The sequence below is a fragment of the Anguilla rostrata genome, chromosome 6 (assembly GCF_018555375.3).
Source record: "Anguilla rostrata isolate EN2019 chromosome 6, ASM1855537v3, whole genome shotgun sequence".
Lineage (NCBI taxonomy): Eukaryota > Metazoa > Chordata > Actinopteri > Anguilliformes > Anguillidae > Anguilla > Anguilla rostrata.
Genome location: NC_057938.1, coordinates 44,436,717 through 44,452,670, shown reverse-complemented (window position 1 = coordinate 44,452,670; position 15,954 = coordinate 44,436,717). Strand labels below are relative to the sequence as shown.

Sequence of the window (15,954 nt, the reverse complement as noted above, 5' to 3'; positions counted from 1 at the left end):
CACTCTCACGTCATCACCTTTTCTGTGATCATCCCCTTCCCCTGGCTATTCCACACCGCGCTGTGATCTCTCTGTACATGTTCCAACGGTAAACGGCGGAGTAAAGGATTTCAACACAACTTAGGCTTGCTTGTCCAAGCTTCCGTGCCTCCTCCGGTCGGTACAGCGATGTAAGGGCGCACGGTAACTGCATTATGCGTAAACTGTTCACGCACACGGAGGTTTATGAAGAGCTGTCGTGACAGAACTACCTCTCTTTCAACTGATGGCATTTGACAAATCATGCGTTTATAATTTCATGCGAACCACCATAAAAAATCACATGGCAAATCATAACTTGAGGAGCTTAATAAGGCTTAAGAAAGGGAGATTAATTTTAAACAGAGAAAAAAAATATTTCTAAAAGAATGAATGTATGACTGATTTCACTCCACCCACCACCCATTCAGTATTTATTATTTATTATATTTATTATTACTGACACAGAATACCACGAAGATTATAAAATATTTATGAGATATGTATAATGTTTTGACAGGGATAAATAGTATACAGATAATTCCTTATAAAGACCTCACAAGTGTTTGCCAGTTATTACGCAAAATGATCATTTATTTGTTTTGTTTTTAATTAATAATTAAAGGTAAATCATTCCTGGTAATGTATTTATCATTTTGAAATCAATTCAACTGCAAATCTGTCCAAGAAGGCTATAGTCTTTAAATTCCGTTAAGCTTTCATTCACTTGGGAGTTTTTCACCAGGCTACAGGATTTTCAGATCATTATTCCCTCTTAACAACACTAATTATGCGCGACCTGTGATTGACTGACAGGAAGGTCAAAGCAAGATGTTCTCACAGTCCTCTGAGATGCCAAATTACCTACTATTTTTCCCTTTGATATTCCTGCATCTCAGAAACCCCTCTTTTCACACGGTCCCAACTCACTCAGAGAGTAACTCGTCACCGCAGGCGATTTACTGCAATGAAATCCCCAAATTGACTGAATGTCTGTCAGGTACACTTGGTCAAATTATTCACTACCGGTCCCCGAAGAATCAGACATATTGCTGGAAGAGGAATAGCCCGTCTAATTCTGAAAGGTCCATTCTCCGCATCCTTATCCGCGGAGATAAATTGTACATTGAGAGAGAAACCTCATGCATTCATAGTTATACCATCGTCTTCCTATCTTCGACGGTAGCCTAATGATTAAAGTATCTAGAAAAAAACATCTAATTTATCAGGATCTTCATGTCGATAAAACAAATGAACAATAACATATAAACCGTTGTGTACTCAGAAGGGAATGTCTTTGGTTTTATTTTTTATTTTATTTTTTTGTTGCAATATCTATCTGGAACAGTAGTAGGCCTACTGCAAACTCGCGAAGAGCTCAATGGGAAAGATTTCACAAGTGCAACAATTAACTCATTGTAGTTTTGCAAATATACGATAACAGAATATTCTTGTACCAGAAGTATTTCATAAGCTAAATCGCTGTTGGCAGGCTCTGTCCAATTAGCTATACATTTCTCTTTCAGAAGTCTAATTCATTTGTCCAAGAAAGAAGAGACGTAGAGAAGTGAAAGCGTAGTTAAAAAAAAAAAAAAAGGTCTACTTACGGAAGCATGTGAAATCTCAAACTTGAATCCGGTCAGGTTATCCAAGCAGTACGGCAGCGGTACACTTGCGCACACCATCGGACACTGACTACACGGAGTCAGCAAGTGGGAGCGTGGACAGCCGAAGTAAACAGCACAGCTCCCTTGCGGGCCGACGGTTCCTATTTGCATGTGTATAGCTGCTGTGGCCGGGGCTGCCGGCAGAAAATAAGAGCTTCGTTCCAGCCCCCTCTCTCAGTTTAGTTTGTAACTGGCTTGTCTGTTGTTACTACTCTGCTGGTGAGCGAGTGTTCCGGATTTTTCCGGCCAATTTGGATTTCCCATTCAGCCACTCTTCACAGTCCGCTAGATGAAACAAAGTGATTTTAACGATTTAACAGATTACTGAAATGTTTTGAGCAATAAAAACCGAGTTCCCATGCTGAGTTATTAAAGGGGTAGGCTAATTCACCTTATGGGGTGTTCTGATATTTGTATGTATGTATGTTTTAGACTGGCCCAAATGAAGGATTTTAGGGACGTTTCAGATTACCTGCTTTACAATGGTAGGCATAAGGCCTTTCAGGGATGCGTGGTTAAGAGCAAGAAAATTCACTTCAGTTCTAGTAACTCCAAAGCAACTTTGCTGCAGAAAGTGAACTATCTCTTTAAGCTTCAGTCTACTGTTGAATTATTGGGAGATTGAAATTTAACCATTAACATTGCAGGCCACTGAATTATGTTATTTTATAAACATAAAAAAACAATAAAGCAAAGTATTAAATTGATGCTCTAGCCTAGAAGTAGGCTTCATGGGATTATTTCACTCCCGTCTTGACCTTATTTTTTAAGGGAGACAGAAGGTGAAGCAGACTACGAACGTAAAAGGGGTCAAAGGGTCCCCCCAAACCAAGAAACGCTGCCTTCATACACGCATTTGACGGGCTACTTGTCTTGTGCTTCCAGGCTCCTTTGACCCTTGAGCCCTTGTGTGCGAGTGCTTTCAGGTCAGTTTACTGGTGTTGAAGGTTTAGCATGGCGGTGGGAGAGAGCATTTCAACCACAGGGCTTGGCTGAGAGCCTTGGGAATGTTTACATGCTCCCATACTCTAACAGCATACCTGAAGAATTCTTCCTTTTCAGCCACTGTCTGGCCCAGTCAATGCAACTTGAATAGTTAATGTCTTAATCTGCTTTTTATTTGAAGCTTGTATGGTTATACACTTTGTTGTACGTTGCTCTGGATAAGAGCGTCTGCCAAATGCCTGTAATGTAATGTAATGTAAGCTATAGATAGTGGCATTGGATGCATAACTCCTGCTTTTCAGATGCACAAAGCTAAACTAAAATTCTCAATTTTGAAAGCACAAATGGGGACTTTTAATTGTGGTTGTTGTTGATGTTAACATACTTGGAATCTTATTGCTCATTAGCACATGCAGAGGTTGTTTTTAAGCACAAGCTAAGTGCACCTTTCTTTTTTTGTTGCAATTGATTGTTGGCTGTATCTACAAAAAAGCAGATGTTGTATTCATGTGGTATGGTAGAATGTTCTTCAACATTCAAAAGTCAAAATTCCAAAACAGCTCTTGAACTGTACAATAAAGGTTGCATCTGAAAAGCAGTTCCCTTGGCGAAACATTTTCCAAATTTCATGAGGCTATTAATTTTTTTTTACAACAAGATTACTGAGTTAACTGGATAACCGCACTGGGTAAAACAGCTGTTTTTACTTCAGACCATTCCAGATTGGAGAGGGTTCCAGGTTTTACTCAGCGCAGTTATCCAGTTAACAAAGTAATCCAGCTTCATGAAACAGGGCCCCGCCCTTGTCCCATTGGCTAACGGTGACATGTTCCTCGGTATGAGCGTACGCCCCAGGGGCGGGGATTTTTGTGGGGTGCCCTTTCTTAGGGGCGTATCTGTGGAAACCTGGATGTGTCCTTCGTCACTCTATTGTTTTTCGTCTTGACATGTTGGCAGATAAATACAATGACTTCCTTGAGGAGGGAATCTGATACTGCAGGAGAGGCACTCCAAATCTGAAACACTGATTCTGATCTGAGAATGAAAGCATATGTCATTATCGACTGTCTATGCCAGGGGTGTCCAGTCTTATCCGAAAAGACCTGATGTGGGTTTTTGTTTTAGCTCAGCACTACGACACCTGATTCGACAAATTAACTAATCATGGTTTTCAATCAAGACCTTGATTAGTAGAATCAGGTGTCTTAGTGCTGGGCTAAAGCAAAAACCTTCACCCACATTGGCCCTTGTCAGATAAAAATTGGACACCCCTGGTCTATACAGTAACTTGTGCAGCATGTGCATTAAACTAATTTGAAATTCTCTGTCATTTGTACCACTGCATACCATTTTTTCCAGGTAACAGAAATTGGCAATTGTTATGAGAATGTAACGAATGAATTAGCCATGTATTCTTATTTATGTAAATAACAAATTAATTCACACTATGTCTTTGTTTGGTGGAAATAAAGAAACCAACAGTCAAAAGCAGTAACTAAAAAACAGAACGATGCCGCATACATATATCATGGCACATGTTTATATCATGTTTCGCAAGGAATTCCAAGCGAAACTAACATGCCAATGTCAATGTCATTTTCAGTCTTGCTTTTTCTGGAGCTATTTGGCTGGATTGAACATGCCCGCTGACACACTTCAAATCAACATGTCAGTATAAACGTGTCCCGAAGCAAGATAAATAATCATCTTGTAGAAGGGCAAAGTAAAAGGGAAATTATAAATGTAACCTCACAACCTGCATTAGATTAGTCACTGTTGGGTGCTTAATTTGCATCGTACCTAAGACAGGAAAAAACAGACCTCTTCTGAGCAATGGAATGAGAAGCACTTTAACTCTGCCAGCTGTGACATACGTAAGGAAGAAGATCTAAAATAAGATTTTCATTAAGAGGATTGTACAGCACGCAAACATGCTGGTGTGGAATGCCGTAAACATGCAGTGCAGCAAATTCAATGATACAATCTGTGCCTGCAGAAAATTAACTGCAGTCCTTTGTGTTGTCTGTGATCTTGTTTGTTTGAATGGAACACAGCCATGGAGGTACAAATATAGGTGTTCAGATAAGACGTTAGAGTGCCCTCACAGCAGTTACGGAGCTCTGGTTTTTGAGAAGACATCCAGCTGCGAATAAGCCATGAATTTAACAGTATTGCGAATATAACAAACGGCAGGATCATCCTTCTGCTCATTCCGAGGCCATGTGCCAAGGAGTGCCACTGCAAACAAAGGACGAGTTCTGGAGAAGGGAACCCAACCCGTTCGATCGAGGTGAATCCAAAGAATAATGACAGTGCTATACACTCCAGCCCCCCCCAACATGCTATCATATGACCACCCCCCCCCTCCTCCAAATACGAAGAGGGCGGAATCCAAAAGGGGTGAGTAATGGGGAGGGGCGCCTCGTCTATGTCCTGGGGAAATGTCCAGCACCAGCAACATTACAGAGCGACAGCGGCGGCTATGAATGGAGGGGGCACCAGGCCGATAATATTACAGGAATCCGGTAAATTGCTGGAGATGGCTTCCGTGCGCAGCAGAGCAAAACAAATGTGCCCATCTGGGCCTGTGCCATTTTGGGCGGGGGACCAGACGTTGCCATCCGATACGGGGGAGGCGGGCGGGAGCGGCCGCACTCGGGCGCTCGGGTTTGGGTAAGGTTTCATCAGCAGAAACTGCATCGGGGAAAACGGCACTTTTTTTGTGGGGGACGGCAGCTGCTCCCAGTGTGAACGCCTAAGAGAAGGCAGGCAGCGCTAGCCTCTCGGGCCCGGCGGGAGGACGGCTCCTCAGCGCTGTCCCTCCTAAGGCCCGGGGATGGCGGTAACCTGACCCCGCCGCGGCTCTGATTTCAGCGCTGACAGGGAGACGCGATTTTATGAGCCCCGTAGAGAGAGAGAGCGCTGCCCACAAGCCTTTCTCCGCAATGCGGGTGACGCGACCGCGCCGCGGCGCTTTGTCTCATGGTCCCTCGTGCTATCCCAGCATGCCTCTGTGGTGCTGTAGGCTTTGCTTTGTCTGGACGCCTTTACCTTGAAGTGCAGCCATCTAAAACAGATAACACTACCAACTTCAGCAATAGTATGGTGATCAGTAAATCAAGAGCTGAAAGTTTGCTGGAATTAAGTGCACATCCCAGCTAACATTTGTTGGCTTCCGGAACATTCATATAAAGTTAGGGTAAACTTTCGCATTGTTAGCAATGCTAAAGAAATCTGCTTTTATTCAGAACACTCTTACTGGTAAAGTACATGATCTGTCTTCATGACTAAATGAAAGCCATCAGAGAACATTAGTAGTTGTATGAATGCTTAGCACATTTTTCTGTGACTTTGACAGAACTTGTTTGGAACAATACATATATTTAAGACTGGGGAACATTCTTGTCACCTCACAACCAACTGGGAATCTAAATGACATGTTCTCCAAGTGCTTTGTGTTAGCTGAGGTGGAAGTTCACCGGTGTCTTGACGACTGAAAAATTTGGGTTGTTGGAGGAGGACCAGCTTTAGCCCTATTATATGAACAGCCCCCAGGCAAAAAAACACCCTATTATTATGCTGAACGCTCAGTAGGTGACATCATCCTACTGACTTCATCCAAATCTAAGAGTTACAGCTGAAAGGTCACCACTCACTTCTCTATCAGTTAAAAAACATTATTTCTGCTCTGTGTTATGACCATAGAGATACAATTTTCATGTTGGACACACAGTTTTGATGAATATGTATATGCAAACCCTGCCTAACACAGAATTATGCATGACTGCACACCAAGGGAACCGGACATTCAAGAAAACTTCAAACAACATCAACATCAAATCAAAGTAGCTTCTTTCATATCAAGACTATTTCTATCAAATATTTCTACTGGTTCTATAGGCTTGTAAACTGTCAGTTCAAATGTCTGATGCAGCAATTACAACAGCTGTTTGCAATCATGTTATTATCACCCTTTTTTACATAGTCAGAGGGGAATTTCAGAGGAGGATATTGGAAGCTGAATCATTGGCGTGGAATGTGCATGTTTCACCATGATTAGTGCTAAATTGGCTATAGTAATATGATTAAATGGATGCTTTGCATATCTAGTTATTCTCACTGTGCATGCCTTGGCTTTTCACAACTAGTTTTACTATTGGTGGAATTTCTAATTTATAATGGTCTGTTTCACACAGCTTGTCCCTCTGTGCTGAGCAATGGCAATGACTCCATTAAAAGAACCATTACTGTCATTTCACTTCACAATCTCTAGGAGTATAGTAATGGACAAATTCCTAAGCTGTGAATTATCACAGTTTACCGTACCACCACTCAACTTAAATAATGTACTGCCATTAAGAAAGCTGTCATTCACATTTCATATTCTCACACACGTGCCCACGTGCGTGCGTACACACACATATGCACACGTGCATGCTCGCAGACACACACGGACAAACACACACTCAAAATCCTGTGCATTTCTACAAAACATTTAAAAATGATTACCAGTTTCAGCTCACAATATGTTACACAATAAATAAAACAACTTGTTACAACAAAATACAGGCCAATGGCTTTTAAATAATTGCAGAGAATACTTATTGAAACATGCAAAATATGCAATTCATCAAGTTTAATAAAACATTTTTCTCTGCAGTCCCCATTCCCTGTAAGTGAGGATGGATGGACCAATATAAAATCACCACCAGCGCCAGGAACATAACTGAAATATGCCCCTGATATACAGCACTGAGTCCTTAACTCTCAACGGCCACTCTGGAGGACCTACAATTCATGAATGTGATGATAGTAATACTATTGTCATATGATGTGCTTCAAAATGTATGCCACATAAATCTCCCTGTATCAATTCTGTGGCAGCAATACGTAGTGCCTGAAGGAGCAATACGCACCTCAAAAGCTTTACAGAGAACATTTGAAATGTGATACCAGGTATTTACACTGACAGATGATAGCATTAAAAATAATTCTACAAAATGTTTGCCTTTTTGTCTCGATCTTAATCTTTTTCTTTTAAACCTCTATTGCAAGACTGCTTTTGAAAAAAAAACTGTCCTTGTGTTTGGATGAGTTAACATTTAGATTGTGTTAAGGCATGAAAAATACAGGAAATCCCAAAATCAGAGTTAAAATGTGCACCAATAGCTGAATAGGCTAACCCAATGTACAGTAGCACTGCAATGCTCAGCAACTGGCATCAACTAGGTTCATTTTGCCGATGAAATTTCAGTTGCGAATGTTATTTTGATAGACATAAGTCACCACAAATGCATTTAATATTTTGCCTATTAGAGAGGAAGTCAGTTCATGCTTCCGTACTTTCACTTTTAAAGATGATACCCTGACGCAAACACTCAATCAATATGACACTGTCCCATCCCTGCAGATTGTGTCCTGACCACATTGTATAGCCCGGAGTTCTGAGAGACCTGGGCAGGGCAGCTGACAGCAGAAAAAAAACGCAAGATGGTGTAGAAACACAGGGGATCAAAGGCTGAACAGGCAGCGTTCCAATAAGCCCCCCCGCCCCCAACCAGCAAGCCCCTCTCCCATCTGTGGACACGACCTGCCTGCCGTATGCTGGGGTATGGAAGGTCATTCCAGTCGCATCCCCATAGCTGGTTACAGGGCGAGTTTATCTAAACTGAACACGGCGATTGTTCTTTGTACATTGCACCTGCTTGTTCTTAATGTTTCAAAGGGATGGCAAAAATGCATTAAAAAGGCAAAAGCATAGTAATAAGTTGCATTAATTTGCTTACAGCACAGATCATTAGGTTTGTCCCAAAGGCCTTTTTGAGGACCACAGAAAACATGTGCGATATCAGAGCACAAAGTTAATATAAAAAATAAAACTGTGTTATCTGTAGCCTGAAAACCCAATTTAGTGTGTATGTGTGTGTGGGTGTGTGTGTGTACACTAAAAGTTTTGATTGCAAAACAAAGGCTTAGTAGTAACAACATACACTGAGTGAATGTACATTTATCTCAACATTTGTGTTGACCTGTGTTGATACACAGCCGTCATTTCAAACTCCTCCAAGCCATCTCAGCGTAATTAATTGCATTATTTCACAACAGGAATATGTCGACAATCCTGAGAAGGTTGCTTACGGCAAGAAAACATAAAGCAATTTGCAAATCTTAACTTGGCCACTGAACCATTAAAACAGTTACACAACAAAACAAAAAATAGACATAATTCAATGAAAGGCTGCCCGGAGAATAAAAATCAAGACGAACAACACTTTTCCTTCGAGGTAAGTCCTCGTTTATAGTAATAACCAACATGCATAGGCCTACAGTTGCAGATATTTATGAAAAAACAATCGGTACTAAAGTAATATGCAAGAAAGACTACAGAATGGGTCGTTGAAACGAATCGAGCCCTTGTACTTGGTTTCTGTTTTCCTAAGCATTTTCATTCACCTAATTCATTCACATTTACAGACTTGTTCAGCCCAGAAACCTTCCTTAAGTTCAAGAGATAGGAGGTATCGGTCCCATGAGCCCAGATATTGCGCTGAATTATTGGTACATAAAACAGGTTAACCGTGTGCATTTTTCATGTTTAACACGATCGCGTTTCAATTTCTCATTACAGATGTGAATGCCAAAAAGGTGTATGTATTTTGTAAATAGTGTACAATTAGATACATACATATAGAAATATTTTAGCAAATCGGTTGGGTTTACTTTAAACGCCCCAACCAAAATATAAACTACTGCGTGTGTGCTCCATGCGCACAGGTGAAAACACATCGCATTTCACAGCAGCATCCAGCGTCTGACGCGATACTGGTAAGACTATAGTTTAAGCTTTTCCCGATAGCTTTCGGTTTACACTCTTTCACATTTCAACCGCAAAACAAACCAGAGAAACTTACCTTGATTTAAGAATAGCGAATAGCAAACTCCACTATATTCCTTCGTAAGAAAAGGAAAGTCCAACTGAGCCCACCAGACAAGGAAATGTTGTATTTTAGAACTTGTATCATAAAGCGCCACCCGGTGGAGAATATGAGAACGTGTGTCATATTTTGTCGCATATTAAAAGTTGATACAGGTTGCCGGGGTCTATAGCCTATAGCGCAGTGTGGACACCTTTCAGTGTTCCCTAATAGTCTACGCAAATATAGGATATAGAGATCGATTTCCTTGCAGATATTTATTAGCCTAATTGACACACAGACATGCAATTAACCAAGTTTCACTGGAACATATCCTTAAAATGTTCTGTTGTTTTGTAATAATGTAAGAGGTAGCTATGTCTAAACATAATTTAAATATACAGGTTTTTGAGAGAAGATGAAAGAGAAGTGGTTTTATATTGCAAATCCAATAGTAAACGTGAAAAGATTTTTGGAGTTAAATAGTTGGGATGATGAGAAAATGTCCACAAACCAACAATATTCCAGTAATCCAAAAAAACTGGCTTTCTAGTGTTGGGTTTGCATAATGTTTTACATTTCAAAACAGTCCCAGTTTTGTCTCATATAATTATAAACCTCATGTAAACACTTTCTTGCAACCTCCATGTGCTATTTTAGTTTTAGCAATGGCTTCTTTCTTTACACTGCTATACAGGCTAGTTTGTGGAGCGACTAGAACATTGTTGGCCCATAAACATTTTCTTACCCATCTTTGGCCTTGATCCTGTAGCTCTTTCAAAATTGCTGTTGACCTCACGAGGGGATTCCTTTCTTCCTTGTCTTGATGAGTTTCAAAGACCGACCTCTTCTAGGAGGTGTCCAGGAGATAAGATATGTCAACGAACTCCCCAGTGATTAACTTGTCGGTGCTTAAAGAGGTATTCAGAGACTTTAATATCATTCTTATCTGTGTATTCATGACTTCATCCCTAAATTGTTGAGAAGCTCCTCTGTCTTCATGGTAGAATCTTTGCTGGGAATCCATTGCCTTATTGAATGACCTTTCAAAGACAAATGTATTAATTTAGTTTGTTTTTCTAAAATCATGGGAACCACAGTTATTGCAAGCAGACAGAGACCATTCAACCGGATTTCATTTATCATGAAATGTGAATTTCATGATATTTGCATCAAACCGGATTTAAGTTTATGATAGCAAAGGGTCTGACCATTTATGCAAACATCTGTGGTTACATTTCAAACTTTGAAGCAACAAAATGTGAAAGCTGTGAAGCTGTGCAGGGGACTTTTGCAAGCTGCTATAAATAAATCAGAAAAAAAGAAAATTGTTTTGAAAAATGGAAACACAACAGTGAAGGGTTCTGGAAGGTTCCTTCCATTATAGTGTTGAGCACAGTTTCCTGGCAAGCTTAAAAGCCAAGGCTGATGGCAGTCCTTACTTATTGGAACCGAGTGACCGTCCTCATCCCGCGTTAAAACCTTTAATTCCTGCAGTCAGGGTATCTTTTAACATTACAATGCCTCTATCAACAGAGCATGCAAAGTTAGCCAATGATTTGAGGAGTGTGACATGGATATTATCCATACATCATGGTCTTCTCAGTCACCAGATGTGAACCAAATCAGGCATTAATGGGATATTCCATAAAAATGCTTGAGCTAGCATTTTTTCCACTTCTAGGCATGAGCTAAATGACTTTCTCATTGAAGGGTGGTGTCATATTCCCCCTGCAGAATTCAAGACACTCATAGAATCTATACACACTCTACTACAACACATGGTGACCCAACACCCTCTTAAGTAACTTAAATGATAGATGATTCCATTGATGTTTCCATTTTTTGTTCACTTGTATGCTTGACATAATCTTGTGAGTAAGGTTTGGATCTGTGTTTGAGTTGTAGTTTCTGAGTGTGGGAATTCAATGAAATGACAATTATGTTCTGACACTTTTGAGGCACTGACCCCCGTCAGGAATCTTTGTCTGACTGACATTCCTCCTCTTGTCAAAGGTTTTGAGAATTAATTGGCCTCGAAGCAGACATTTCCGGTTGAGACAACATAGAATTAAGCAGCTTTCACAAAATATCAGGGACCATGCAGGAATATGTTTCATATGAAGTGATATTTTAAAGGGTCTCTGAAATGGTCTCCTAACTCTTTTATCTTACACTTTATCTTACACTGAATTCCGGTGTTGGTATAGCATAATATGTAATTGTAAAAAAATAAATAAATCAAAGTCATAGTTTCCTGAAGTGTCCACCAGGTGGGGTTCTGTTTCTGCAATATCCATCCATTCATTATTTATCCTGCTTATTCCTGGTCAGGGCCGCAGGGGGCAGGAACCTATCCCAGCATGCATTGGGTGAGAGGTAGGAATACACCCTGGAACACAATCCATCTCAGGGCACACACCTTTTGTTCATACACTCTTATGTACAGGCAATTTAGACTCTCCAATAAGCCTCCATTAAGGGGGGAAATCAGAGCACCCAGAGTAAATCCACAGAGATACAGGGAGAACCTGCAAACTCCACACAGAAAGGCCTTGGCTGGGATTCTAACCTGGGACCTTCTTTCTGTGAGTCAACAGTACTAATGCAGCATCATATCACCCATTTCCACAATATATTTGTGAAAAATAGTACAAGGTCCAAAAAAAGTCATGAAATATGCATCTGACAAGTTTTGAGAGTAAAATATTACTTGTGTTTTTATTTATTCAGCCTTTGTTGCTAATCTTTGTCAAGGGTGCCAATGATTTAAAGACTATTTCTAATGGCCTGGTAAGGATCTGCAGATGTCAAAACCTGAGTTCCTGGTTGCAGGAGAAGCTAGTCTATATGAACAGCTGAGGTGCTGGGGGCAGTTTGTGGGGCACATTTTCCAGTGGAATGCAGACGCGGTTTGCTAAAGGTCCTGCTGAGGGCAGGGCGGGGCACTGGCCAGAAAATATGACAGAGGCTTGTTTACTTGGGAAAAGAATGTTCTAGGCAGTGTTCTTCAAAATCTTGAAGCATTCCTGAAACATAGTTATGACTCACGGTTAACAAACGGGTCACAAATGTGCTCTGATACCAACTGTAGGGAGGACAAGTGTATTGTTGTGAGTAGTTACATATTTAAACCAGCAGGTGTCAGTAGAATGCAATCCTCAGCAGTTTGGAATGCAGTCATCTTGTGATAAGGGGAGCAAGGGAATTCTGGGAACTGTTTTAGCCTCTTTACATAATCTGAACTCTTACTGGAGGAGGGAAAATAAATGTTTGAATGTTGTAATTCTGCAGATTAAATGGGCACAGAGTTCCCTTTTCTAATTTTGTGATACATTTTATGTGGTAAATTTTGTGGTAAATTTAATTCTGATATCTGACTGCATCTCAGTCTCAAAACCACTTATATTTCCTTCAAGCGAATTTAAGGGTGTATAAAGTCAATGGTTATATTGCTCAAATTATCCCATATTTTTTATTCTCTTTTGTTGTATAAAAAAACTATTTAAAATAGAGTTTAATACAAATTCATAAAGAATGCAATAATTGTCTTATTTTCTAATTCAACAACTAATACTCTGGACCTCTTGATCAGCTAGCTTCTGCTTTACCATGAACTCTGGGGACATCAATGAGTGTGTATTGGTAGTCTATCAGATCAGAGTAAATGTATCTGCTGTACATGGTGTGACGTGTAGTCCGTAAATCAGTGAGATGTGTTAAATCTTAGAGGAAAATACCATATTGCCCCTCCCATCATGGTTCCTGCTGTGCTCACTGGTCTATAGAGGGCAGCCAACACATTCTCTATATAATACTAGCAGTCTCAGTCGGATTACAACTGGATGCACATATGTAGAAAGCACTAAAGGGCAGCAAACAGCTATTTTAATACATTTAAAAGATTTGATCGCCATATGTGAAAAACAGCCCTAGCCGTAACTGCTATCTCAAGCCAACACTCCATGAAAATAATGCATTATCCTAATATGCGGGTTGAAATGCACTGTAGTGTGGTGCTTTGCTTATATAAATCACTCATCCTTGCATTTCTGTTTTTTTATGTTTTCAATTAGACAGATAAACTGTTAGCACTCCATGTGAAATACAGTGAAATGAGATCTTCTTCACATGCTATTGCCAGCTTTGAGTTTTGATATTATTCAATGGGAGTGATTTGGGAGTGGCTGTCTGTAAACACACGTCATTTCAGAATTACCATTACTGTGGATGAGGTCAGGCTTGCTTCTATGTTTTGAAATGAAGGAATGATTCTATTTAAGAATGATTGCATTTACTATTCTATTTAAATAGAAATAGTACCTATACAGTACCTGCACATGCCACACACTGGTACCTGCTTACTCTGAAATGTGATGCCATATTATAATTGCAATCACAAAACACCACTCTGGTCTTTGTCATAGGGACAACAATTCTTTTTCTTTACATTGCACCTGTAATTATACTGAATGTGCAAATATGCATCTATGTTAAATATAGGATTGATTCATTAAAACACATTGCAGCAAGTCGCATGCCTTAAGGAATCTGGAATTTTATGGATTCATGGCTTGTAGTGAGGGTGGTTCTGTTAGCAGTATCACTCAAAGCAGCATCACAGTGGTAGAAGTCCCAGCAGCAATACCTGACACAGCTTTGCTTCAGCATGAGAACGAAACAGCGCGCGCCTGCCCATCGACCGTTCGTTCACTGTGGCTGTCAAAACGGCACAACCGAAAACAAAAAGGGGTAAATTTATGGCAGCAGTGAGGCGGGATGTGAACACCCTGCGTGCAGTCAGCTGGAAATTGAAACAAACAAGCTGCACTGGCTGTACACTAGAGATGTCGATCTGCGTCACGGCTACGATGCCGATCGATTTCAAGTCATGACTCGACGACTTTTCTACCTATAATAGATCAGTGTTTTATACTCATCGAATTACCGAAGTCAAAAATGTCGTTTCTGGTCTAATAAATCGACCTCAGAGCTGTATGGGGAATCCTGTCGGCAGCGCCATTCGACTTTATTCATGCTTAAATGTGACCTTAAAAATGCACTGAATGTGGGACAGCATAGATTGTTCTTACATTCTTACATAAATGTGTTATGCTATAACTTATTGAAGGGCTCTTAATTTCAATGTCAGTATCTCAACTGCAAAAACTTGATCATTCAATGAGGGGTTAAACTGAGCATATGATGCAATTCTCAGTAATTTTTTCATCAGAGGCATTAATATTGCAACACATTAACACGTATGTTTACTAGAAGCATATCAGGTCGTATTCCCAAATTGTTTTATATATTATAGTCTTACAATTTAACTGATAATAACTAAACAGCTTAGTTTGCACTCTGATATTGTAAAATAAAAATCTCTTCACGCCCTGCTGTGTGAATGTTTAAAAAAATAAACAGCCATTTAAAAATTGAAGTTTGTGTGTAACATGAATTCCAGTCGTGTGAGCATCAGCATGCAGGGTGCTTGTCTGGGGCAGGGAAAGGAGCACAAAATCTCTCTTTGATTCCTGACATAGATTAACCCAGCTCCAAAAGCCCACGGAGCACAGCCCTAAACAGAGGGGATATCAGACTTGTATAGCCTACTTGATTTTCATGTTGGTAACATAGAGTGTAATTTCAGTCAGGGGCGTCGCAGTGGGGGGGAAAGTGGGACTGACTACCTAGGGCCCGAATGGGGGCAGGGCCCTCGAAAAGCCTGGAATGATGCGTGAGAGACATGGATCAAGAGAGGAAAGGGACCCACAGAGACTGCTTATGTATAGGGCCCAGAATTTTGTGCTACACCCCTGCTCACAGGGGAATGGCTTATTTTGCAGAAGAGGTTGCACGGTTGTTAACCACCCCTCTGCTCTTTGGCAGACAGAATATAGCTGGGCCTCCCCACTACCCATAACACTTCCACAATCTGTCCATCCGTCTCTGAATATGTGACTGAGAAAGTTAGCTCCTGTGTCTCATTGTGTTAAAGAGGTTTCAGGTGTCCAAACTCTTGTCTTTCATTGTCTATTGGAGATATCATAAGTGATTAAATCCCTGTCTATTATCCCGTATCTGACAAAGTCAAAAACTATTTCCCAGAAATAGAGAGTGACAGCTCTGTTGCACAATGTTTCCAGGTCTTCCGTGTCCTCACCACTGTGCACCTGTCAGTCACAGTTACCTCAGAGTGTTTATTCCTAGTGCCTTTAGAATATCACCATTATAAATCATTAATTACCACATGTCCAGGGATCACAAATAGTGCTGACATTAAGTCAAAGGACACCATGTGTCATGCCATAATTATACACGGTACATTACATAACTTACAAATGTTACATCATTTTAAACACGATGGCTTTAGGAATATTTTTCACATCATTGTCTGTTCCAAGTGACTG

General features: G+C 40.4%; 1 protein-coding gene across 3 annotated transcripts in view; it reads right to left on the bottom strand.

The window, feature by feature from the left end:
* ankrd6b (ankyrin repeat domain 6b) overlaps positions 1–9,640 on the bottom strand; it is a 37,172-nt gene extending 27,532 nt beyond the window's left edge. The window contains exon 1 of one of the 3 annotated variants that reach the window (XM_064339946.1): positions 9,542–9,640. The gene's annotated coding sequence lies outside the window, so the exon portion shown is untranslated. Of the gene's footprint in view, positions 1–1,625; positions 1,987–9,541 lie in introns of those variants that run through there. The other 2 variants (XM_064339947.1, XM_064339945.1) reach the window with 2 other exon arrangements.
* Positions 9,641–15,954: the final 6,314 nt, after the last annotated feature.